Here is a 25,215-nt window from a genome sequence, read left to right as displayed (position 1 = left end):
TGTCAGAACATGCACAGGAGAGCAGAGCAGAGCAGAGCAGAGCACAGAGAGAGAGAGAGAGAGAGAGAGAGAGAGGGGGACTCATGTGGCCATGAGCGATTCAACAGTTGACAGGTGGGAGGGGTTACCTGGGGTCAAGGTTCAGTCACAGGGCAACACTACACCAAGTGGCAGCTGCCAGTGCTGCAGAATGAAGCCAACGCAGCATTGCCAAAAACTGCAGTTCAACAAATGGCCATTTGAAGCTGGCTTCAAAAGCAAGTTAATCCCCATAGACCCCCATATTAAAATGCCCAACTTTATAGCAAATTTAAACATGTTTGTAGCCTGGTCTCGAAAGCTAATATCCCCAGTCATGACAACTGTGCCGTTTAAATTAAATCAAGGTTTAAAGTTAGGCATAATTGAGGGCGTGACCGCTCTCAGGGTGCTAGCTGCTAGCTGTCTGCTCTGGGCCGCCTCAGCTCCACCTCTTTGCTCATTTGGCTTTGTCGTCACAAATACCATGATGTAAAGCAACATCGTGATATTGAAGTTTTGTTTCATGAAAATCACTTTTTAATCTTTTGGGGCGCTGTTGTCATCACACCATGCCTCTGGAAATTAGTTTGCCTTAATTCAGATTTACTTTTAGATAATTAAATCATGTAAAGTCTAAAGCTGAAACAATTGATCATTCAACAAAGACTTAATTGAGACACTGGATAGTCGATTCATAATATACCAAGCAAAAAAACAACAATTGTGGTTCCAGCTTCTCAAATGTAAATTTTCCAATATTTTATTAATTAAACTCCACTAAACTTCCACTGATTGTTCAATAGTTTCATATACGGTTTGTTGCAGCTCTAGTTGATTTAAAGATATTTTTCTTATCATTTAATTAGCTTAAATTATATGAAATCTTTGTTTTTGGCCTTAATTTGATGTTTACATATATTTTCTAAAATGCTCATAAATTTCCGCCTTACCACTAGAACGTGTTATCACCTCCACCATCTCGTAAAATATTTTCTTCTCAAACTGATGAAAAGCTTACTAAGCCACATTAATACCACTGCACCATTCTGTATTTAAAAAAAGTATGCAAGGCAACTGATGTCAATAAAAATCTCTTTAGAAAGTTCCTGCCAAAATCAAACCTGACAACTTATAGAAATAAAATAGTTTTCGGAATATGTCATTTTCTGGTTTTACATGCCGTCACACCGCCCTAACCACTTTGTAATCAGCTGTGAGCAATTTCCAGCACACCCATTTTTGGGTAGTGCACAAAGTGTCCATCAGCAACGAACTCGGAATTCAATCTATTTCTATTTTCGACTGCATGCTACTATTTGTTAAAGTGGATGAAAAAAGCCATACAAGATGGTTGGTCCTCTGATAAAATAAACCTTTAAGGACTCCAGACGAGGAATGTCAAAGGCTTCTGTGACAAAATTAAAGAGTGCTCCGCATTTAAAGTCAGTGACTAATCAAACACCAGCTGCTACACTGAACTGAATCTGTCTGATTTAAACTGTGATTTAACACTTGATGGAACTGAGCAGAAAAGAAAGCCTCACTGCTGTGCATTTCCTATAGGCTGATGACAGTGTGAGTCAGAGAACCTAATGACAGCAGAATATTCTCCTACAGGCAGACGACACATGTTAACACTTAACACCGTCAGCCGACGGATGCCAATATACTGACAATGAACTGGGAAATGAAGAGATGTGTGGTTTTAGCAGGGCACCGAAGACTTGACACCGAGCAGTGAAGTTGTCTACATTCTTGGCATTACTTGTGGTATTTACAAAGCTCTCTGAACCGTGTAGCTTGTAAAGACGCGGGTGGAGCAAACCAAAGCCTGGAGCAGCATCTTTACATTGCTTCACAGCCATGCTGTGTATGCAGAAAACCAAAATCAAGTCAATTTGATTTATAGCTCAAACAGGCCCCAGACCAAATAGGAAGCATCGCATATTTTACTGTATTTATTTTAATTGTATAGTTAAAACACACCGCTTCCTGGTTTTTACAGCACAAATGTGTCTGAATTTAACAAATAGTCAGAAGTTCAGTGTTGGAAAACCACTTATTTAGACTTCTAGAGGCTACTTTGTTTCCGTTTCCATTTAAGTCAGATGGAATTAATTCATGTTCTGTAGTGATCTTTACTTTCAGTCTGCCGCCCTGCTGTTGTGGCAATACTTTCCCCTGTCTGACCCAGATGTTTTGGGGGCACATGCGCACATTAAATAGCCAATAAGAAACCTCGCTTGTATAGCCAAGAAAGAGGCATTCTCCAGGACACATCTAGATGGAGGAATAAGGTTTCTCTTACCCTCTACCCCCATTTACAGAAACCCTGGCTTCTTGTTCACATGACTTTTATGAGATCAGCTTACTAAAGAAAGCAGACTGTAACCTGGTTACTTAAGTGCATGTAAAGGAAGTTGCTATGCAACCAGTGAAGACACTGTACAAAAAGTATCCGGGAGGATGGCTAAACCGTTTTCAGTCGAGAAATGGTTACACCACCTAACTGCCTCTAAAACTATAAATTGCAGGGGGGTTTCTTTAACATTTATTTGTGTACGGCTTAAAGAAATTGTTCCACATTTTGGGAAATACACTGACCACTACTTGCTTTTTAGCCAAACTCAGATGAGAAGATTGATACCACTCTCATGTCTGTACAATAATTATGAAGCTGGAGCAAGCAGCTGGTTAGCTTAGCATAAAGAGGGAAAACGGGGGGGGGGGGGGACAGCTAGCCTGAATGCGTCCAGAGGTGATCAAATTCACCTTCCAGCCCCTCTACAGACCACTAACCATCTTACATCTTGTTTGTTCAGTCTGTGCAAAAACAGAAGTGGCTCTAGCTCAGGCATGGGCAAACTACGGCCCGCGGGCCGGATACGGCCCTAGGGCTTTTTAATCCGGCCCGTCAAATATTGGTACAAAATTGTCCAAACTATAATAAAGACTAGGGCTGGGCAGTATACCGGTTTTAATTTCCCGTATGATATGAATTCTTCACATATCATGTGCAGTGCATAGCCGGACAGCACAACTGCTGTCTGCTTTCAACAGGCGGCTAAATGTATTGTTTGCTGCTACTTCACAGCGGTCAGCGCTAGTTCTCTTATATGTATTGAGTGGGAATCCTAGTCATGGTCATAACTTTATAACACAACAATTAACAACCCACAACTAACGCTATTTAACAGAGAAAAACACAACAGCACACAACAGTTTGTAACACATAAACAATTTGTAACACTAATAATTGTACATTTATATAATTTCACCGCCGAACTGCATGCTGGGTACAGCTCGCGAGCGAGCTTGCTTGCTAGCACAACAGTCTGCTAACAGCTTGGAGAGGCTCCGTCGCTCCAGTTACGTTACATTAGAGAACAGAACAGAGCGATGCAGGATGAACAAAGACAGACCGGAGATGCACCGATAGAGTTTGACACATATGCAACGCTGATTACCGTGTAATATGTGTGGTATTTGTTATAAATGTACATTGGTGCAAAGAGGTGATAAGAAGCTGTAGAGGGAGGGGCTTAGGGCCCAGGGGAATGTAAGTGAAGGAAACAGGAAGAGACGGAAGACACGCCACACAAACAGCTGTTCACCGCTCGTCACGATCCTGTAAACCAGTGATTCTCAACTGGTGGTTCATCGCGGACCCGTTTTCAGTTGGTCGCGGGCCTTTGCTTTATGCAGCGGAGTTATTCGCGCTCCTTTCCAGCATGTACGGCACTTGTTCAGCGGTGCAGGAAAAACACCGACCAATGCGTTGTAAATCACGTCACGTGATGCAGTTTAGCCAATAAAATAAGAGTATTCTGATACGTTTCCTGACGCCAGTGAGATGTACCCACACCGTGACACAGGGGGGAGAGACAAGGAAAGACATTACAGAGCAGAACTCTGATAATGTTAGATGTGACAGTCAAATATGTGTATGATCCGGTCAAAGAATCAAACTGCTAAAAAGACCACAGTTATTAACCTTTACACTAAAAACACTGTGTCAAAAAATGACTACTTAATAAGTAAATGCACGACATTAATGCGATAAAAAAATAAGATCCCAGCTAACTGATGAACACCTCAGATCTGTTCTGAGAATTGCCAACGCACTGGTTAAAAAGGGTGACCAACAACACTGTTCCCACTGAAATTAAATGCAAGTTACTTTTTAGGTCATGGCTTTTACTTGTAATTCATATTAGGTCACACAAACACTCTCCATTCATCTGCTACTGGCCCGGCCCGTCTGTCAAATTTTAAAACTCTATGTGGCCCCCGAGCCAAAAAGTTTGCCCACCCCTGCTCTAGCTCCATACTTCATATTCACAGGAAAGGACAAAATGGATGAACTGTCGTTCGTCAACAATACAAAGTTAGAGCACAACCCTCCCCCCCCAAAAATGCATAATAGGAAGGGTATTTAAACAAATGTTGAACTATGCCTATAGATGACTAGTAATTGCAGTTGGTTGCAGACCATTGTTGTTTTCAACTACAATGGCCGACGTGAAACGCGAATGGCCCTACTGTAGAAACCTGCCGATTGGCTCTGAAGAGGACCTGCCATAGATGTACAAAGAGAACTGGTTAGCGTTGGAGGCGGGGATTTGTTCATTGCGATAGTTGCTCAGTAGGGCATGAAATATAAAGTTCTGCTAAAAATTGCCAGATCTTGTAGAGAGCCCATAGAGCTAAATCACCATAGCGTTTCCTTCAAACCCTGCATCCCAGCACTCGGTCCAGCGTAGTTCTCGGGCTCATTCACATTAGTGCATTTTACAACTCTAATGATTTATACAAGGGGGATTCAACAGTTAGCACTGGAAAGATGATTCACCTCAAAACAAAATGTACTCCAAGTTTACAAACATCTATTTCCCAAAGCAAGTCTATGGGAAAAGTCTATGTGGGCCCAATGGCATCACATGACGGACCCTGAAGTTGTAATTAAACGGTTTGACCACTGTGTCAAATTCGCGTCAAACTCCGGCACTCTTCCCGGGGACCTGGTACACACTCGTTATGTAGGTATAAACGACTCATTGGATGACAAAAACACAACGATTCAAATTTTCAGGAGATTATTCACAAAAGAAAACATCTTAAATATAATATTATATATGTTTGCCAATAGATCCCCCTAAATGTAAGACACTGTACGTAAATTAAGATATGTATATTGCATTTATAGGTTTTAAAATTATTTTTAATCACGAGCCTATGAAAAAAACAAAATATCACGGACTCGTTGTTTCCAGCATGAACTATTAGTTTAGTGTGTCCTGCTGTGAACATTACAGCCAATCAGCTCCCTCACTGTGACCATTCGTCTCGCTGTCGGGCTCTACAGGTGTCTGCTTCCTCACCAACAATGAGATGACTAGTCCCTACAGGTGTAACGTTACACCCGAATCTACGAAACAAACGTGTGTCTTTTAACCGACTCGCGTTAATCACGCGCGAGTGTTCGACGCCAATGTAAACAAAAACAAAAAAGCACACAAAACAAATAGTCCACTTTGTCTGCTTGTTTGAACAGACGGGTGGATGGTCTTACCTTACACACACGCGTGCCCCATCTCGGTCTCCCTCCTTAACCGACAAAAGTGCCGCTTCGCTGGGTTATAATCACGTGTGTCCGCTCCCACAATCCTCCACACCATCACGTTAAAGGTGAAGCAGAATAGATGTACATTTCAGAGTATCACTTTGTCCGTCTCTTTCTTACTTCTCTCAGGGGGAGGGCTGCTCTCTCTGCCGCCGTGCGCACTGTCAAAAAGGATGTTTGAGAGGAAGAACGAAAATGAAACGGTCGCTAAAGAGACATCCCCTGCAGTCTGGTTTCACACCGACATGCTACACTGGACTACACATTCGTCTTGGTTTTACTGCAAGAGCCTAAACATGTCAGATGAAGTCAATGGTATGACTCGATGAATTGTTGGAGATAACGAATTGACAAGAAATTGACTTATGCGGTAAAATGTTTAAGATAATAGGCTAAATCAAAATTAGGATGTAGTCAGTCAGTTAAGACTTTTTAAAAGTCAACAGTAGGAGGTACAAAGTCAAAATATATATATATTTTGTTAAATCTCCTAAATCTCCTGATTATACCTAGTTATGTCATAATTGTTACAAAGTATATTAATATTTTACTTAGAATCTTAAAATTTGTATCTTTTTTATTTTTACCTTAAAGATAATATAATTGTGATTTAGCCTCTCATGTAGACTTTTTACATTTTATTTTCAACTTACTTAGTGAAAAATACAAGTAAAAAAAGTCAGAATTCAGAGATAATGCATCTGAAATATTAAATTGTATGTAAAAATTCTAACTTTAAATCAAGCTGATCAGCTAGTAACTTAAAATAGTATTGATTATAGTCTCTCAGGTTTTGATTGACAGTGTCTATTTTATCACACACTGTAATAAAAGTGCGCCTGAAAAGGCCTGACTGATTTTAAAGGCACAGTCCATCATCCAAACAATGAACAAAAGCCACACCTTACAATTGAGTAAATTTACAACAAAATCAATCTAATTTATTCTGTGCTGTATGTCTGTAACCATCGGGGACAGAGTTCTCACCTTTAAGTCTTTGTGTTCTCATGGTAAAATATGGTCCTGGAGACACCTACTGTAGGTGGAACGACCACAGAAGAAGTCCTGAGTACTTTGCTAGATGTGTAGTTGAGATCAAAATAAAGGCCGAGTTCCAAGGTGTGGTCCGAGCAAGGGAGCCGAAAATAGGGGATGGTGTAATTCCATTGCAACATGTTCTCTAGATCACTGTATAAAAAGCAGTGAAACAGACTTTGATAATTTAAGAGTCACAAAAAGCAAATTCAATGTTTTAAATGTATACTGTAAAATGGACCAATTGGGCACATCTTGGAAGTATTCCTTCGGCCTTTCCTGAGTTGTCCCAGTAAGACGCCCTGAGTTCTTCCTAAAGTATCCTTCCAACAATTGCAGCAGAATCTACAGCTGACTTAGAGACATGATGTTTTTTTTCTTCTTTTTATCCGAAACCACTTAAACTCTGCTTAAATTCTGCTTCACCACGGGCCTTCAAGCTGTCCCACGAACACGACTGAACTCACAGTGAAATGACAAATGACCTCTTCACCCTGTTAGCCAATTCTCCACATTCTGACATACTCTTATAAACACCAAAAATGTCTTAATGGCTTTTGTCAACAACATGCGATTTACATGATAATGTCATGAATGGAGCTCATCTCTCATCCACGCAAATGTATACATAAAGAGAGACAAAGACACATCGTGGCACCAGATCTTTTTTGTTTGTTTTCTGACCTCCTGCATGCTGCTGTTTCACTTCAGAACTGCTGTGAGGATATCTCCTAAATAAAGAGCACATTTGTTTCATGACTTTTTATCAATGATGATATTTCTCCAATGCGGAGGTCAGTCAGTCCCCTACTATATTGACAGGGGAGACCTCTACTGGACATGTGTGGTAATGACACACTTTCGTCAAAACTGTTGAGCTGAATTTGGGTCACTTTACTTATTTTTTTTTTTATGTAACTTCCACAGAATATGAATTTTAATGAAGAGTTTGAAAGTGTACTTTATTTAGTTGAAAAATGGTTTTGGTCCCAAACAAGTCAAACATGGTGAGAGTCCAAATTTCAAAAAGCCAAAACAAATTTCAGTCAATAGATCTCATAATTCAGATTTTGCCTAACCAAGTCCCAGTTTTTACATAGTTTCTTCATTTTTTACTCGGACTGTCTCCGGTGAAAATACGTTCAAAACTGGTTTAAAATATTGACTTTTAAACCAGTTTTGAACGTCTTTTCACCGGAGACAATAGTCGTCTTTTAAATGTGTTTTCAACGGAACGATGCTGACCTGGACCAGTATATACTTTATATTGTCTGTATATTGCTATAAGCCAAACAACAATGTTTTGACCGTGTTCTTGTTAGACATTACTTTGTTTTACTCAAGTCCTCATTTAAACTGTGTACAGCCCCACTTACTGTCCGCCGTGTATTTTATATGTAAAATGTACTAAAACTCTTTTATAACGTTAGGCTACAGCGATAGTCCATAAAGAGTCTACTACTAACGCATGTTGCTAACGCTACTAGCTAACATGCTAACGCTACTAGCTAGCAGCCTCGCCCGCATGGTGAGCATAACATGATAAGTGGTCGGTGTAGCTGACGCTGATCGGCGTATAAACGTTGCCATGACTACACCGGAAGTTGACTTCCGCGATTTGTATTATTATTAGTTTATTTCTGCAATTATAATACATGTTATGTTTACTGTAATTTTGTGTACCTTGTGTTAAACTCATTATCGTTTTGCCCTTGTTTCACTGATGATGATAGACGAGCTTTTGTTGTTGTAACATGACCATTAACCCGGAAGTTAAGCGGAGCTCAGAAAGACGACAAATGGCGGGTGAAACCAGCGAACCTTTTCTTTCCCGTCAGGTTATTCTCCTGCTGGTCTACCAGGCGAACACGGTAAAGCTTATTAAGTTAACTGATTAAAGTACTGTTATACTTGTTGTAGGTGATGAAAGACAGAGTATTTGGTTCTTTGTTGTTTGTACATGAAGCTATTTTGTGTCTTCTAGTTTTCACGGTGTTCCATGAGAGGACAATAATAAACGTGAACATCAGTAAGAAGCGTGGACTCTTTTATGACCAGTGTGGATACAGTCGGGCGGGGGTGTAGGGCTTGACCATGGCCTGGAGATAGGAAGGAGCTGTTCCTTCCTATCCGACTTTGTGGATGAAAAAGAAACTCAGGGTTCAATTCTGCAGGCATCCTTTTAAATGCTTCCTTAAAATCCCCCCCAGTGAGAGTTGATCTGTTTCTGCCCTCTAGGTTTATCTCTGTATAGTGAATTTCAAAACAATGCTTGAAATGTTCCGTATGTTCTCATAAAACATTTGAAATTCATGTATTGTTCTAAAATATTTAAAAAAGAATATATGCAGAATATTAAAATGTTAACAGAGGATTTCTGGGTGGGTATAAATAATAGTTCTGGCTTTGATGATCAGTCAGTCTCTTCTACACTGCACACCAACATATTGACTTTTTAAAAACAGTAGGAAAGTTTATCCTTTGAGATTCAGATATATTTGATGCTAAACCTATAATTATTTGCATTTAGCCAAAATTACTAACACTATGTTAAAATGTGACAACACGGTTCACACAGGAAATCAATGCTGGGTATCTTCAGGAAAGTGCTTGAGTTTGAATGTGCACGAATATATAATGAAGTGTGAATGTATAAGGTGATAATGTCCTTTAAGGGGTGTAAGATACACATACATTGAATAGACTATCACGGTGAAAAGGGAACCTTCTCATCTCTGTGATTCTCTGCTGCCTCACTCACTTTCCTGGAAGCCTGTTTGGAGCAGTGGGATGGCAGGTGTAGAGCTTCCTGGGGCACAGCTCTGGGGCATGTCAAACATAATCTCCTTGATTTGTCCTCTCATCCTCCTTTGGTACCCAAACTTGACACTGCCTCCATTAATTGTGCTGTCATATGAACAGTTCCTGCAGCCCTGCTGCATTACGCAGCAACGACCAGAGATGAGGACCTGAATCACTGTGACTTGGACTTGAGTCACTGCTATGATGACTTGCAACTTGACTTGACAGAAAATACATGACTTGAGGCTCGACTTGGACTTAGAAGTTAAAGACTAGTGACTAGACTTGAGACATGGTGACTCAAATAACTTGTCTGTGTTAATTTTCTGTACAAGAAATTACAAAATAAAGAATCTTAATGTGACTTGACTTGGGTCTGGACTTGCTTTAACTATAGTGACTCGACTTGACCAAGAAAAAAATGACTTCGGACTTGCTTGAGACTTGTCTGGCAATGACAAAATGCAAAATGCAAAAAAAAAAGTAATATTTTAAGCCCCTAAAACAGTGATACCCACCTTTAGAGGCTCCATCAATGTAAATGAGCTTTTAACCCACAGGACTATATTTTAGATGCAGTATCAAGTTGACTTTTTTGCGGGAAAAGTGTAAAAGGGTAAAGAAGACATCTGGAGCGATGCAATAATGGGGCCTTAAAATCAAGACATCTTGGGTTTGAACAGTTCAAAGCGTCATCTGATTGGAAAGTAAGAGGAAAATCAGAATGCAAGGGTTTATTTTCAGTCTTCAGAAGTAATACATTCTCAAATTATAAGGTGGGGAAAGTGCTTTGAAACGAAGCTGTTCATGAATTGCATCTTGTGATGCAAAAAGGAATAGAAGATGTGGAATTAGAGTAATTTTCCTGGCCCGAAGCCCATGCATCAGGAGACTTGATGGAGAGCATTCATAATCATTTTGACATCCACTCTAGGGAGACATTTCTCACCATGAATGATAACATTTAAAACTTTCTTTTTATTTCAGTTGTCAGAGCCTTGAGGAACGACGCTGTTGCAGTGAACGAAGAGGGAGCCTGCATATTTTTCCCAAGGTTAGGTCCCTTCATGTTGAGGAATTATGAGTAGGATTCTTCTCATGATCTCTTTATAATGGGAAGTGTCCTTTATGTCTTCATAAAGAATCACACTTAAACACATGTCAAAAGATTGCAGAGCACCAAGTGACTGCTTGCTTTCTGTCGAATCACACCATGTTCTGGTTTCACTGCAGCAGTTTCAAGTTGTGTAATAACATGTATATTGTTCTATTTAAAGGTTGTGTCCACCTGGTCAACTTGCGATACAGCACCACCAATCTCGACAATATGTTCTTCTTGATACAATAACATGTATATTGTTCTATTTAAAGGTTGTGTCCACCTGGTCAACTTGCGATACAGCACCACCAATCTCGACAATATGTTCCTCTTGATACAGTCCAGTCTTTGACTCTTCTGATCTTTCCCAGATGACAACCTCCGGTCTGAACAATGAAGCCAATGTTAAAGTGCCTTAAACCTGCATTCTTTCTAATGTCCATCTGGGGGCGACTCCTCTGGTTTCAAAGAGAAGTCTGATTGTATAGAAGTCTATGAGAAAATGACTCTACTTCTGACTTGATTTATTACCTCAGTAAACATTGTAAACATGAGTTGATGGTCTCACTCTAGTTTCAAGTCTTCTTCAATACATAATAGACTGTAAATCAGAGTATGCTTTAGGGCGTGGCTGCCTTGTGATTGACAGGTCGCTACCACAGCATTGTCCGGTCTGGGAGTGGTCCGTGTTTTCCTTTTACAACTTCAACCCTTTCATAGTGTGTTTTCAGTTCATGAAAGTTAATTGTAACATTTTGGTTGTGTAAAAATGTATTATTCCGCATTCGATTGTACTTAGCTCCACCCTCTCGAGTCACTTCTGGTTGCAAAAAAACAAGAAAAACTGATTTCAGTATTTTCTGATCTCATCATATTACGCTCTCTTTATTAATATAAGCTTATGTCCTAGATTCAACACACTCGCTGTGAAGAAAATCATTTTTCAGTCTGAATAGTAAGACAATCATGTTTACTCATGTATAATCAAGTGTAAGAATACCCTACGACTATCCCTTTGTGTAATGGCTCTGTGAAACTAAATGAGCACACAATTACGAGTGTCTATTTGGTCACAGGGCTGTTTACACGCGGCAATAGTTAGCGAGCCAAAAGGATGTAGTAGTACTGAAGTAGTGGTGGTAGTAGTAGTATAAAGGGCGATACATCATGTGTCAGAGGCAGTGGCGGGCTGTGATTTTATACCCTGGGCCTTCACTGCTGTCCTGCAGCTGAAATACCACCTTATAACCTCATGATGGTGCCACAGCTACGGTTAATTTTCGTTTCTAGGGCTGTAACAATATAGTATAGTTTAATACGAATATGTATATTGAATATACGTATTCGTATTAAACTGTTCGGTACGATGCTTACAAACCGAACAATACGTTTGAATAATACTAGTGCATTTGGAAAATGCAGAAGCTTAAATTGTAGGAAATATAATGTTTTCTGCGCTCATGTAGGAGACAACGGTCTGTGTGACCTCTGAACTGGAACAAAAAAAAACACAACAAAAAACAGCTGGGGCTCCGCAAGTGTTCTGGGAGGCTACGCTAACTAGCTTAACGGGAAAACAACAGCAGCAACACGCATTCTGCTACACCCTCAAGGGCACGGGCCATTCAGATATTAGATGTAAAAAAACAAACACAGTTGACTTACCAAATGCTGTTCACTTAAGTTATTAAATTATTAAATTATAGGTGACATCTCAAAAGAGCTAGGCTATTTTTTAAAAATAAATGCTGCATTGTTTTGGGATCAGACATTGTAGATATGGACAGTTGTGTGCTGGATGAATTTCTTAATGTTACTGCTTTTAACTGGTTATGAAACAGTCTCAATTTGATACTGATGCCTCTACACAACCTACATAAAAATGAAATAATGAAACAATCAGCGAGAATATTGGCTACTTCTGTATGGTTATTCTTAATGCCTGCGTGCCATCGGGTCTGATTCCTGGCCAAAATCACCAGAAACTCCTCCAGCAGGGCCTCCGGCAGCAACCAGCCCCCCCGCAGACAGACCCAGATCCAGCTTCCCTGCCACCTTCGACCTGCAGTCTGAGCTCTGGCGGGAGGTGGAGAGCTACGTACCCGGCAGCAGAGTCTCCTATTCCAGCCAGGACCGACTCTCGCCATGCTGGTCATCATGCTGCTGGAGGCCCCTTTAAGAGCTAAGGTTTTACATTGAAGGGATTGTCATGCATTAAATGTGTACCAAATTTAACTGAAAACATGCAGATGAGCCATTAAAAGCCTTAATAAGACAGATATATTACATATCATACAGTAATATAGTATGTAATAAACATGCAGTTAAACCATGAAAAACCTATAACCTACATTATAAGGAAAGTCTGGATTGGCTTAAATTAAAAGACATCTTTGGAAATGTTATATATATTTGTTGAATTGCATGCTGGCCTGTAGACATATTTTACATGTATTCCCTCTCTGCTGACCTGCTGAGCCCTGACTAACTTGACTTTATAGGTTAAGTTAGCAATTTATAAGTTAAGTCAGCAATTATTCTGAATCAATTAATTAATTAAAAACACTGATTGAACACTGTCGCTATCATTCTCAGGAGCATTCTAACAAAGCCAGAACGAGCGCACATTCTGGATTTTCACCAGTAGAGGGCGCAAGAGTTCCACTTCATGAACTCGTCATGCCAGTGGAACTTCTGGCTTCAGTCTCTCTGCGTGTCCCCGTCTGTTGTTTCTGTCCAGCAGAGCAGCACATAAGTCGGTGCAGGTGTGATGATATCTTATTCCTCTGAGGCAGAGAGTTGAGTAAATCTCAGGGACCTTTAGACTGAAATGTGGATGATGTCAGTTCTCCTTCATGTGAACCCCCCACAGACCAGAATACTGTGGTTTTCTTTCTCTTGAATTGTGTCTCAATAACCTGCCAGTGCTTCCAATCTGTCCTTTTCCTTGCAGGGGGATCAGACATTGTTTGAACCCACACATCTCTATGAGTCTAGAAGTCCAAAAAAAGGTACAAATATATTTTTTAATTAAAAGATTTCTGCTGTTCAAATTGCAAGTTAAGATTTAGGTATTTCAAGTCTCTGAATGCAAACAGTTTTCTGTCTAAATATCTTTTATTCTTAAAAAATAATGCTGCGTGGCTATGCAAGGCTGCTCGCTGCTGTATTAATATTCTATTATTTCAGGATGTTCCACAGCCAAAGCATGACTTGACTTGAATGTTTTGTACTTTCAAGTCAAATTTGGAGAGTAAAGCCTCAGAGCAGTCGAATCCTCATTTTTGCGACTTAAGTCTAATTATAGTCCAAGTGCCAAGTGTCCAACAAAACGTCTTTCATTTGATTTGAGGCCTTGGTTTAGGTGCCGAGACTGCCCTTTCAGCGAAACCAGGCCTGGTAAACAGATGATGCAGTTGATCCACATGGCTTTGCAGCGATTTCAGGGGTTCTCCCTCCCGTCATCTCACAGTGACCTGCTGTGCATCACGCAGTTCTAAACTGAGGCAATGGGGTGATGTCAGCTTCATGTCCAGGGCTGAAGTCTCTGATAACAGCACGCTTCATTGGATCGCACAATCCTTTACTTCACCCTACCGGCTGCTGGGATGACAATAGAGGGAGAAACACTGAGGCCCTTCACCGGCACTGATATGATGCCACAGTCAACCACAGAGGCTGCCAGCCCGACAACACACACACACACACACACACACACAGTTGATGAGATAATTATTTGTTTCCAGGAAAATATTGTGCATCTTTTTAATTTAAATGTGAAACAAGAATTGGCCAAAACCTGAAACGTCTGAACCATAATGTTTGATCAAAGATAATAGGTCGGAATAAAAACAAACAAATAAATAAATATTATTATAAGATTCACCATTTACAGTTCAGTTAATGACACGACCACTTTGATATCCCTGTTGCAGCTTTTGAGTGACAAAATGATTTAGAAAAATCAAACATACACACACACACACAGGTATGTAGTGACTTTGTGGTCATCTCTTCTCTTTAAGATAAGGACAAACGGCCGTTGGACTATCCGGCTGTGGGCATCTAGAGTATGCTTGTGCATGTGTGTGTGTGTGTGTGTGTGTCCTTGCTGTTTGTGATTCTGCTTAATTAACTGGACTGGGAGGGTTGACGGACATCTGCTCTCAGCCTGTCGTTTAGGGTAGCTTGACCCCCAGTAAGTGTGTGTGTGTGTGTGTGTGTGTGTGTGTGTGTGTGTGTGTGTGTGTGTGTGTGTGTGTGTGTGTGTGTGTGTGTGTGTGTGTGTGTGTGTGTGTGTGTGTGTGTGTGTGTGTGTGTGTGTGTGTGCGCAGAACAAGCAGGTATGGACATTGGCCAAGACTGCCAGATAAACGTTGGATCTCATGACCAGATGGTGCCAGCTAGCGTCCCCTCTGTAGACTGGTGACCGCTAAAAACACTCCCTCAGATGTAACCCCAGTGCCCTGCATCAAACTGTCAGAGAGAGCAGCAGACCAGTCTGGTAAAGACACACAGAAAGGACCCAAACACACACACACACACACAAATCGACAACAAAATGATGTAGATACAGCTCAGGGAAAAGGGCCTTTAGGCCAGTTGTTCTTAAAGTATTTTGGTGCAGAAGTAGTCTGGTTGTGTGCATTTATTGTGGCGTGGTGTCTGCGTTTGCTGGTAACATCTTGACATAACTATCTTTGATTGAAATGTATTTCTATTCTGTTTGAACCATACTTAATTTGGACAATGTTTAGGTCATCTATTAGTTTGTGAGTAGACGTGAAGCTCAAAGCGGGTGGCTCCGGCCCTCGCCACTTGGCAGTGAAAATACAGCCTGACTCTAAAAATGGGCAAAGAGGTGGATGGTCGGTGGAGCATTAATATACTTCAAAATTACATCATCCCATTGCCTGCCTTCAAGCTATAGCAAGCTACCTGCCAAAATTACTGTTTGTAAGAGACTGTAGCGGGCTAGGTTTTAAAGCCAGAGTGAACATTTATCACTTAAAAATACCTGAATAAAAATGAGATATATGGCTACCCCCCAAGTACCCACTCTACAGACATGCCTACTTTATGATAATCCCAGTTTTAGGCAAAATCCATGCAGCTTTTGCATGCAGTAAAAATGTGTTATTTTCGCCTATTCTAAAAATAGTATCTCCATACTGGGGTCCTCGACAGTCTTGGAATTGCAAAAGCTGACTGGAAAGCCGAGACTCTTGTGCATCCAGTGACCTCAGTTTTATTCATGTGTGATCATGTCAGTCCCCATAGTAGCCATTTTTACACAGTGAGACAATTAAAAAAAAAACTTGATGTCACTGCATAAAATGACCTGCTGTGACCTCTAGGAGAATCACAGCTTCATTAAACTTTGCAACCACGACTGAGGGCATTCAAAGGATGTATGGTATTATTTTATTTTTCGTAAGAATATTGACAATAAGGGGGTTTCTGAGCAGTTTCCAGAACAAAAATGTGTGCCATCCGATTTGATTCTTCCAGAAATCTCCAAATGTGTGAAGTTTCTGATACCAAATCACTCCACATATGTTTCTATTGTTTTCCTCAAGGTCTTGATGTCATAATGTGGGATTTTGGAAAGATTTTGGAATATTTTGATCAATTACAGAGTGGTCAAAAATTCTTTCCTTTTGTACCAAATGTGTGTAATAAATGGTATCAACCCCAAATTTGCTGCAACAACTAAGGGGACATTAGTGAGCATGGGAATGGCATCATATACATCCATCATAATGTTCTTATACACTCTAAACGATGACAATTATTTACATCACTTGTATGACATACACGGAGGCCTCACTAATTTAGAAAAGAACAAGAAAATCCAATCACACTTCTTCCCTCAGTCTTTTTTCCCCCCTGTTCCTCTCCAAATGTATCCTTTCTCTTGCTACCCTCCTTCTCTCCCCTTTTTCTCTTCACCTCCCTCCTTTATCGGCTCGCTCTGCTGTTCTCTGCAGTTGGCAGTGTGCCTGGACTTTGCTCCGCTGCTGTCTTTGCTGCCTTGCTGTGAGCAGTCTCCCCCTCCCTCCCTCCCCAAAGTTGCCACCACATCCCCATCACCCTCCTCCTCCTCCCTCCTCCTCCTCCTTGACTCTTGTGGATTGGGTTGTGCGGGGCTGTCAGTCGCTGGCTGGGCCTGCCAAGCTGCACGTCCCGGTCAGAAGGGGAGGCTGGGGCAAATGGTCGGGGCATCGTTGTGGGTCCGGCCGACCTCCCACCACTGAGCAGTGCGCCCCCTCAACAGATTGAGCCTCCAGCTGGCCGGCACGGGGCCGGCCGTGGCCCCATGCTGAGAGCACACATGCCGCAAAGCGCAAATTCCCACTTGCACACAAACATGCACGCACACACTAACATGTGCATGTACGGAGACAAATGCTTGGCTGCACATAGAGACACAAACATGCGTGCAGGCACACAAACACCAGTCAGCAGAGTAAAGAAAAATCCTAACGCTATGCCAGTTTAGTCAACTTTACTCAAACTACAATTAAGCTTGATTTATTTAAGATATTGGCCTGTAAAAGTTATTTTTTATTGGATTTATATCTATCCCAAAAAAAATGTAGTGATAAAATTGGCAGGTATTCTGTGCTCTTTTTTTTGTACAAAAATTGTTGAAGGAAAATCCCCAAAAAACAAAACAAGAACTATACTGCAGGGATTAGTTGGATTTGTGTTTATTCGCGCCTTCACAAGTTGTTGAATTCCCCAAATCACAGTGTAATTGTTTAAAACAGATCTCAACACACATTTCATAACCATTAGATACTTTTGCCCTAAAACAATCCTGTTGTGCATACAAATTCGGTTTTAAATTATGATGGATATCCCCAAGCTTTCAAAGAGTAACAACTATATCAGGCCACATTTTCGGGAAGTGTGTATGAGTGTCTAAGTGATGAAATCATCAAGAAAGGTAGTCATCCTCTGTTTATAGTATTGTGTTATTCTAACCATTGTCACCTTGTTAAGCAGCCACCGCACCTTTCTGTCCTCCCTCTAATTTACAATTAATTCCCAGTTTGCCTATGTTGAGTTCACTGCCTCAGCCAGGTAAAAATTCTCATCCTGTCTTCATTAGCTACACTTGCAGAGGGAGGTTTGCTGCCTGCCAAGGGCCTTCGGGCCCCCCAGACACCGGTGCAGAGCCTCCAGGGGCCAGAGGAGCCAGCCTGCACACTGTCGGTCTGCAGTCTGTTCTCCAGTTGTGACAGCGGACGCATCCTTATGATGACAATTAGTGGCTGTTAGAGAGCACAGATGAGCAGGGGAGAGAGAGAGAGAGAGGAGGAAGAAGAGGAGGAGGAGGAAAAAGAGAAGGGCGAAGGAGGGGCAGGTGGTGCAGAAAGCGGGACACAATTAACAAGCATGTGAAAAATACCCACTAATGAGGACGGGCAAAGCTCAGGGGGACCTGGTGAGATGGAGCGGTGAGGGAGGAGAGGTGGGGAGGGGGGATTATGACTTTAACTCTACACTAGTGGAGGAGGGGAGCAGAGGAGCAGGAGTTACTTTGTGACAACAAAATGTGTGAGGTTGAAACACTATGGAAGGACAGAAGAAGAAGAAGAAGAAGAAGGGATCCTCTTCATGGGTCTTCACAGGTTTGGCTCGGTGCCCGGTAAAACTGTGACCTGATATGGCAACCTGGTCTCAACTGGTCAAGTACCGTTGCTCGGTCAGCCCCCCGGATACCAACGCACCACGCTTTCAACCAACTCCAAAGTAAACCCTCATTATTAGAGGGTCACAGCAACTGATGTGGTATAAAGTGCGAGATGCAGCTCGGGTGGGTCAAACAGACGTAGAACTTTTGTCAAGGAGCCTGATGTTTGTGTCCTGTGTGAAACAAAACATGTAAGTGTTGACATTGTCAGTCGGTATTTATGTGAGATTCACGTGACTAACTTCAGTCAAGTTAACGTCGACCACGCGCTTTTCCTAACTGCATGGTTTTGTTGCCGAAACCTAACTTCCTTTCAAGAAGGACGTTTATTTTGAAAAGACACTATGCATGTAACGCCCCTTAACGTCCCTGACAAATCCAAAACTGAAAAGAAACTGATCTTTAGCGTCATAGCTTGAAGCTTAGGGCCACTGACCATCGACTGCATATAAGAAGTGGACGTAGTTATCGTGATGTCACCTATTTGTTTGTGTCGCCTGCCACTGACGAAGCGTTGGTATTTGACGAGTTGGGAGTGAGAATGTGTTGGATGTATACAGGTGCAGGGAAAATGGAGGCTGTCTTCTGATAAGAATGCCAGCGTCAGCCTCAGCCAGATAACTACATCTGTGTACGTTACAGTGACACAGCCCTCTGGTGGGCACATTGTGTGCACTCGCAGTGTTAAATTTATCAGGAAACACACAATGTAGGATATAATGGGTAGCCATTATGAAGAAATGACACACATTTTCTCATTGCAATTAAAAGTTGAATTGAGAGGTAATCAAACACTCCCATCCTCGTTGGTATAGATTTTCACATGATAATCCAAGGAGACTGGTTTTACTTCAACCCTGAACCTAACCTCACTCATAACATGACTCAATTTTTAACTCTACACCAATGAACCCTAATATATGTATTACAGACTACTGTTCAAACTGCAGTGACACACATTAGTTCAGTATCAATATCAATACTTTGGCCTGTTCAGATAATGTAATAACAATATTGGCAATGCCAAAAAGAGATAAAGATGTATATTTAACCTTATAAGAGTGGAAATCTACACTCATGGGACTGTTTTTCTCAAGTTTTAATGAATCGTTTAGCAGAACAGACCCTGTAAACACTTTGGCCTGAGGCATTCACCAGTGTCATTATACGAGGGCACCTGTTTATGTAAAGGCTCGTTATTTGAATTGTCAAATGACTTAGGAGTATTAACCCAGGGATAATTATACGACACTGCAAGTCAACAATCATTGCTCCATTAAGCAAAACCTTTTCTACCAATTAATGTTCCTTCCACTGCAAATCCCTCACTAGTAACCGAACCTCCCTCGTATATAAAGATGAAGACGACTTTGGTCTTATTTTTGTGGCTATGACACCCGTCTCATACTCTGCACTATATTGCACATGTCCTCCGGCCCATTTTGCTTATTTTTAGTAATGTTGGTATGTTTGAGATCTCAGTGATTAAACTGATGGATGCATTGTTTTTTACTGATACAACCAAACTATGAAAATTAGATCCAGGTTGTCAAAAAAACAAAATGACGATTTACTGCAGGATAAAAAAGTTAGGCCAAGAGGAGTCTGAGTCAAGTTTTCTCTGGATTAAAGTTACTTTGAGGAACTTTTAACTGGTAATAAAGCAGTCTCAATTCGATAGTTATGCTTATATATGATGTACATAAGTAAACAACACCATCAGCAAGATTGGCTATTTCTATATAGTGACGCTTAATGCTCATCATTGGTGCCACCTGCGTCGGATTCCACGCAGAATCAGATCTTTCAGCTCACACTCCAGTCTGGGTCTCCGCCATTGACCAGCCCAGCAGTAAAATTAAAGGTTTTCTAAAGGGACTCTGGTACTCAGAAACACTACCGCTTTTGTCCGCAGGGGCCGCCAAAATCATCACAAAATTTAAAGTTCCTGGTAGTAGCTTTAAAGTACAGAACAGCGGCAATTGTGGCAACAATAACTGGAAATGCTAAAATGTAGTGTGACGATACTATAAGCAAAGTTATAACACAATAACACAGAAATATCTATTTAAAACGTTCTAAATTTAGCCACCATAAGCTACGGGTCATACCAGACCAAGAATAGATGTGGCGACTAAATTGAGCAACCTTATGCTTTATTGCTTTTGAATTTAACTTTTCATTTGTGAGAGATGATTGAGTTATGTCTTCTTTCTAAAGTCACGTAATAAGTCCACCTCAAGTCTCCAGGTCTGCTTTTGCCATACCGTGTCTGACCTGGTTTGGCATCCTTAAAAGCTAAAGGTATAGATTCACTGCGATCCCACGGCACCATCGTACCCCTTTTTCTTCCCATGACCCACATCCAGTCTGCATATGAGCCGTGCATCACCACTCACTGCAGCCATTGTCTCCCAGCCAACAATGCAAGGGTTAATAACTGGCTAACCTAGAGAGACATGTAGCTAAAACAACATCCACAAACAACAAACAACAACAACTCACAAAGCCTTCCCTCCCAAAAACAAAGAAAGAAAGAAAGAAAGAAAGAAAAACTGTGACAATGATGCCATCCAGGGAGCACAAGTCCTCCATTGTTGAGGGCTGACACGCCGTATTGTGCCTGGCAGACTACATTGCCTCATAGCAGCTGGGATGTGCTGGCAGGGGAAACAGGCCTGACTGTCATCAGCTGGGGGAGATACAGTGTGATGCAAGCAGCATTACATCACACACGATCCTCCAGGCGATCGCTTCTACAGCGTTCAGCACTGTGTGGTGACCTTTGACTGGCTGTAAGAGATGCTATGGGTTCATCTGAGGACTGAAAATACAAACCATTCTCAAAACATCATTGAGCGTGTTTCTGAGACTCTGAGAATGTTGAATTTTGATAGGAGAATTGCTGAGAATTTAAAGTTGCTTTTGGGGATATACAGGCTTTGGAGAATGCGGCTACGTCTGGTTCTGAAAAGTGAAGGCGATGCAGAAGTGCCTTAAAGTTGCGTTCACTACAGGACAAAACCAGGTTTTTCATTCAGTGGTCAATTTTGAGATTCTGGGCTATTTTGCTTCTATAACAGGTGTAGTGGAAAGAAAACTTCCAAAACACACGTCTGTTTATTAAACTATTTTGTCTGTTTGTGTCTGTGGATTTCTCCTAAATTCACCAAAACTTAGCATTAGACAGTGGCGGACCGTCAGGGCCTGCAAAGCCTTCTCTGCTGGCCTAAACAGAATCACAAAGTTATAGCTATTTTATAATTTAATAATTTTTCTTAAATACACTACATGTATTATAATTTATAAAAATATTTCCCCCATTATCTTATTTTCTCATTGCACAGCTACTGTCTTCCTCAGTTGCTCTGCTTCCAATGCAACTTGTTTTAAGTAGAGCTTTTATCCAATCAGATTTCACCTCTGTGTTTCTAGGTAAGAAGAGAGGCCCGAGGCCTGCAGACTTACAAGTGCATCCATGTGCATTTTAAGTGAATGGGGACGATATTGTTGATTGTCATAGTCTTCAACCAATCAGATCTTTAGTTTGACATGTTGGGCGTATTCTTTGACGTGTCAGAGCCTGCAAGCTGGCCAATAACTACGTCAGCATTACATGCAGCTCAGTGTCCAGGTGCAGCTCTGCTGCGAGGTGCAGAGTGTGCTGTGATTGGTCAGTGGGCGATCACGTGACTAAAGTGAAATTTATGCTTGCTTACAGAATTTAGGTTGTAGCAGTCAGAGTTTAAGTGGAAAGATATGGAAGAAATTATGGGATTTTTAGTTATTTTTACCTAGCTTTGTTTTTTTAACATCAAATGGCGGAAGGAGGAGGAGAAACTGATTTAGTGGCGGAGTTACTGGGAACGTCTTTCTCAAACTGCACATATGGACATAGTAAGAAATGGGCGGCCAACCCCACAGCTAGCAGCCCTGACCCAGCCAGAAAAAGGATTTGTGTGCCACTTTCAGTCCGCAAACTATGAACGGTATTCCTGGCTGACAGGGTCGGAGAAGAGCTGCAAATTGTATTACCGGGAATGCCTGTTATTTGCAACTGAACTGATTGGTGTATGGAGCCATGCTGGATTTGGTAACCTGAGCTGCCTGAGCAAGTCCGCTACACTACACCAAAGTACGGCGGGACATGTACAAACTACGGTGATCTTAAAAACGCTTGGAGGGACCGGAGTGGATCTCCAGATCAACGAACAAGTTCGCAGGGAAACGGAGCTCCACACTGAAAAAGTTAAGAAGAATAGGGAAATACTGAAAAGGACCTCTTGCGGGAACTGAAACGCACGGATGTACTGCACAGCCGCGTTATTGAACTCTTTGTAAACAAAGACAGGAGGATGGATTTTGTATTTAAATAGAACAGCATTTGGTAAGTGAAACTGCTTTTGTTTTCTTTACATCTGCAGTGTGTTAATTTTGCCTATCGTGTCGTTTATGGATATTGTTCCCTGATGTAAATAATATTTGAATGGCCCTTGCTCTTTAGTGTGAGCGTTGCTGGATTGCTTTGTTGTAAATAAATGTGACTGATTCTTGTGAGTTCGCTCTTGTCATTGTGTTAATTACATCGATTTTGACCATATGCATTGTCCGTTAATTACGAAGCATACCGTCCTGCGTGGGTTTAGGGTCCGGATAATTGAATCAGTTTGGGCTGTTTTCTTTTACAAACAAGAATTATGGTCTGGAGAAATGGGGATTGTGTGGCGATTGCTTAGCCCTGTTTGAATCAGTAGGGAACAGCTGCCTAAACGCTGCGGGGAGAATGTAGCGTGAGTTTGTGCGTGTTGTTTTCCTTACTAAGCTAGTTTAGCATAGCCTCGCATTACATACGTGCCTCAGCTGTGTTTTGTTTTGCTTCCGGGGTCAGACGCTGACCCATAAACTAAACAGACAGACAGACCGGTGTCTCCACCAAAAACATTATATTTACCACAATTTAAGCTTCTGCATTTTCCAAATGCACTAGTGGACTTTGTATTTGTTCGGTTTATAAGCCTCGTACCGAACAGTTTAATCCGAATACGTGATGTTACACCCCTAGAAACCAATAACCGTAGCTGTGGTACCATCATGAGGTTATTAGGTGGTAAGACAGCAGTGAAGGCCCAGGTATAAAATGCACGGCCCGTCACTGGCATTAGATAATGCCAGTAATCAATGGAGAAGTTTCATGGTGTTATCTGTTAGTGATTCTTATTCACCTGTCTTTAAAATGTATCTTATTTTATTTTTACAATCGTGTGTCCTTAGTTTTTGTCTCAGACTCTGAGCCAGAAATTGTCCCATTTGTTGGAGGATCATTCCGTTGTGCAAATCAAAAGGATAGAGGGTGTCATATGATTGTAAATTTGTGATTTTTTATTTTTTTTTGGTTGTGATTATGTAAATACTAGCTAAGGGCTAAGACAGAACAAACTGATATTCACACAGTAATGAAAAACAAAGAAAATAACTTAATTTTTTTTAACAATATTTTCCAATACACAAGCCAACTTCATGACAGTAAGGTAACATTTCCGTGTATCTCTGTGTATGTAAAATGTGCCCCCATAGATACTTGTACCGGTTACTGGCTTTGTAAAATACACAAAATCAGCTGAATTTAATGTCATGATGCAATTAAAATTGTGTCTCCCCATTATCTCTATGCAAACAAAATTAGCTGTTCTGTTAGTTTTGATAAAAATGTCGACAGAACTGCTGCACTTACCACACACAAAACACACACACACAAAATCACAGACGCACACCCAACCACGCACACACTTTTCTCAGGCAGGTCCTAATTGCATAAATGTCAGTGTGACTCAGGGTGCGATTGTCTTCTGCTAAATTAACTGGTGGGACTGGCACCTCCTCATTAGACAAGAGATACACGGCATGGTGAGAACACAACACACTGGTCAACACTCAGTTTGCAGCTACTGGCTCCAACCCTGAACTCCCCTGAGGTTTTATCAAAGATGTAAAGAGGTGGTGTGTGTGTGTGTTTTTGGCTAAATGCAAGTCTGTGTGCATATGTCTGTATGTGTGTATACATTTTGTATTCATGCGCTTGCGCTTGTGTGTGCATCTGAGTCCTCCTGAGGGAAATTAGTCGTCTCTACCCTGCTCCGTCTCCAGGTCCGTCCCTGATGTTTTCTCTCTCTGCCAGGACCCTCCCACCCCCATCGGGCCACACTGCAGCTAATTGCTAAATACACTGGCTGTTGTTTCAGATGTTGGCAACAGTCTCTGCCGAAATGACCACCGTTCTGGCTAATTGGGAAACAATATCCAGACACGGGTCTCTGTGGTTTTATGCTGTCTTTTACAGAACAAGTGCTGATCTGCCGTTTACAAGTTGAGGTGATCACATGAACCTTACTTTGTCTTAGATGTCAGGGTTCAGGTTTCTGAAACGGGGGTCATGTTTTTTGATCCATATGTTTGACTGATTTTGTTTCTTAATTAGCAGAAAAGGCAGTATTTAAAAAAAAAAAAAAAAAAAAAAAAAAAGATTTGTTAAAATTTTCAGAGTATTTGGTGGAATGTTCAGAAGTGACCCAAGGAGCAAGTAAAAAGACAATTTTTAAATATTTTGTCCACTTTCTCCTGAACCACTGAAGTCAGTCTACAGCCATTGTGAGGCTGTACTTAGGCACAACAGTGCTCTGGGCAAAATGCTAATGTCTGCATGCTAACATGCTCACAATGACAATGTTGACATGCTGATGTTTACCATGTTAGTTTAGCACGTTAGCATTCTGCCTTTTTCTAATGAGCAGTATCACTAACTACAGCCGAGGCTGATGGGAATGTAATTAGTTTTGCAGGTATTTGGTCATAAACCAAAGTAGTGGACAATTTAAAATCAATTTTTTTGCGGAGGGAGGTTACAGTGTGTGTAATGCCGTGTTCACACCAAACGCG

General features: G+C 41.2%; 1 long non-coding RNA gene across 6 annotated transcripts; it reads left to right on the top strand.

The window, feature by feature from the left end:
• The first annotated feature begins 8,467 nt into the window (after positions 1-8,467).
• Positions 8,468-22,839, top strand: LOC142938574 (uncharacterized). 6 transcript variants are annotated; one of them, XR_012949667.1, is made up of 6 exons: positions 8,468-8,550; positions 10,469-10,535; positions 12,578-12,767; positions 13,176-13,345; positions 13,534-13,591; positions 13,933-22,839. It is a non-coding gene; the product is annotated as an uncharacterized LOC142938574 (long non-coding RNA). The 6 variants fall into 6 exon arrangements; XR_012949666.1 differs by having other exon boundaries at positions 12,575-12,767; XR_012949668.1 differs by having other exon boundaries at positions 12,575-12,767; positions 13,176-13,378.
• The last annotated feature ends 2,376 nt before the right edge of the window (positions 22,840-25,215 follow it).

Source organism: Anarhichas minor, unplaced genomic scaffold (genome assembly GCF_050575085.1).
Source record: "Anarhichas minor isolate MPS153535 unplaced genomic scaffold, ASM5057508v1 ptg000087l, whole genome shotgun sequence".
In the NCBI taxonomy this organism is placed as follows: domain Eukaryota; kingdom Metazoa; phylum Chordata; class Actinopteri; order Perciformes; family Anarhichadidae; genus Anarhichas; species Anarhichas minor.
This window is presented reverse-complemented; position numbering and strand designations above follow the sequence as displayed.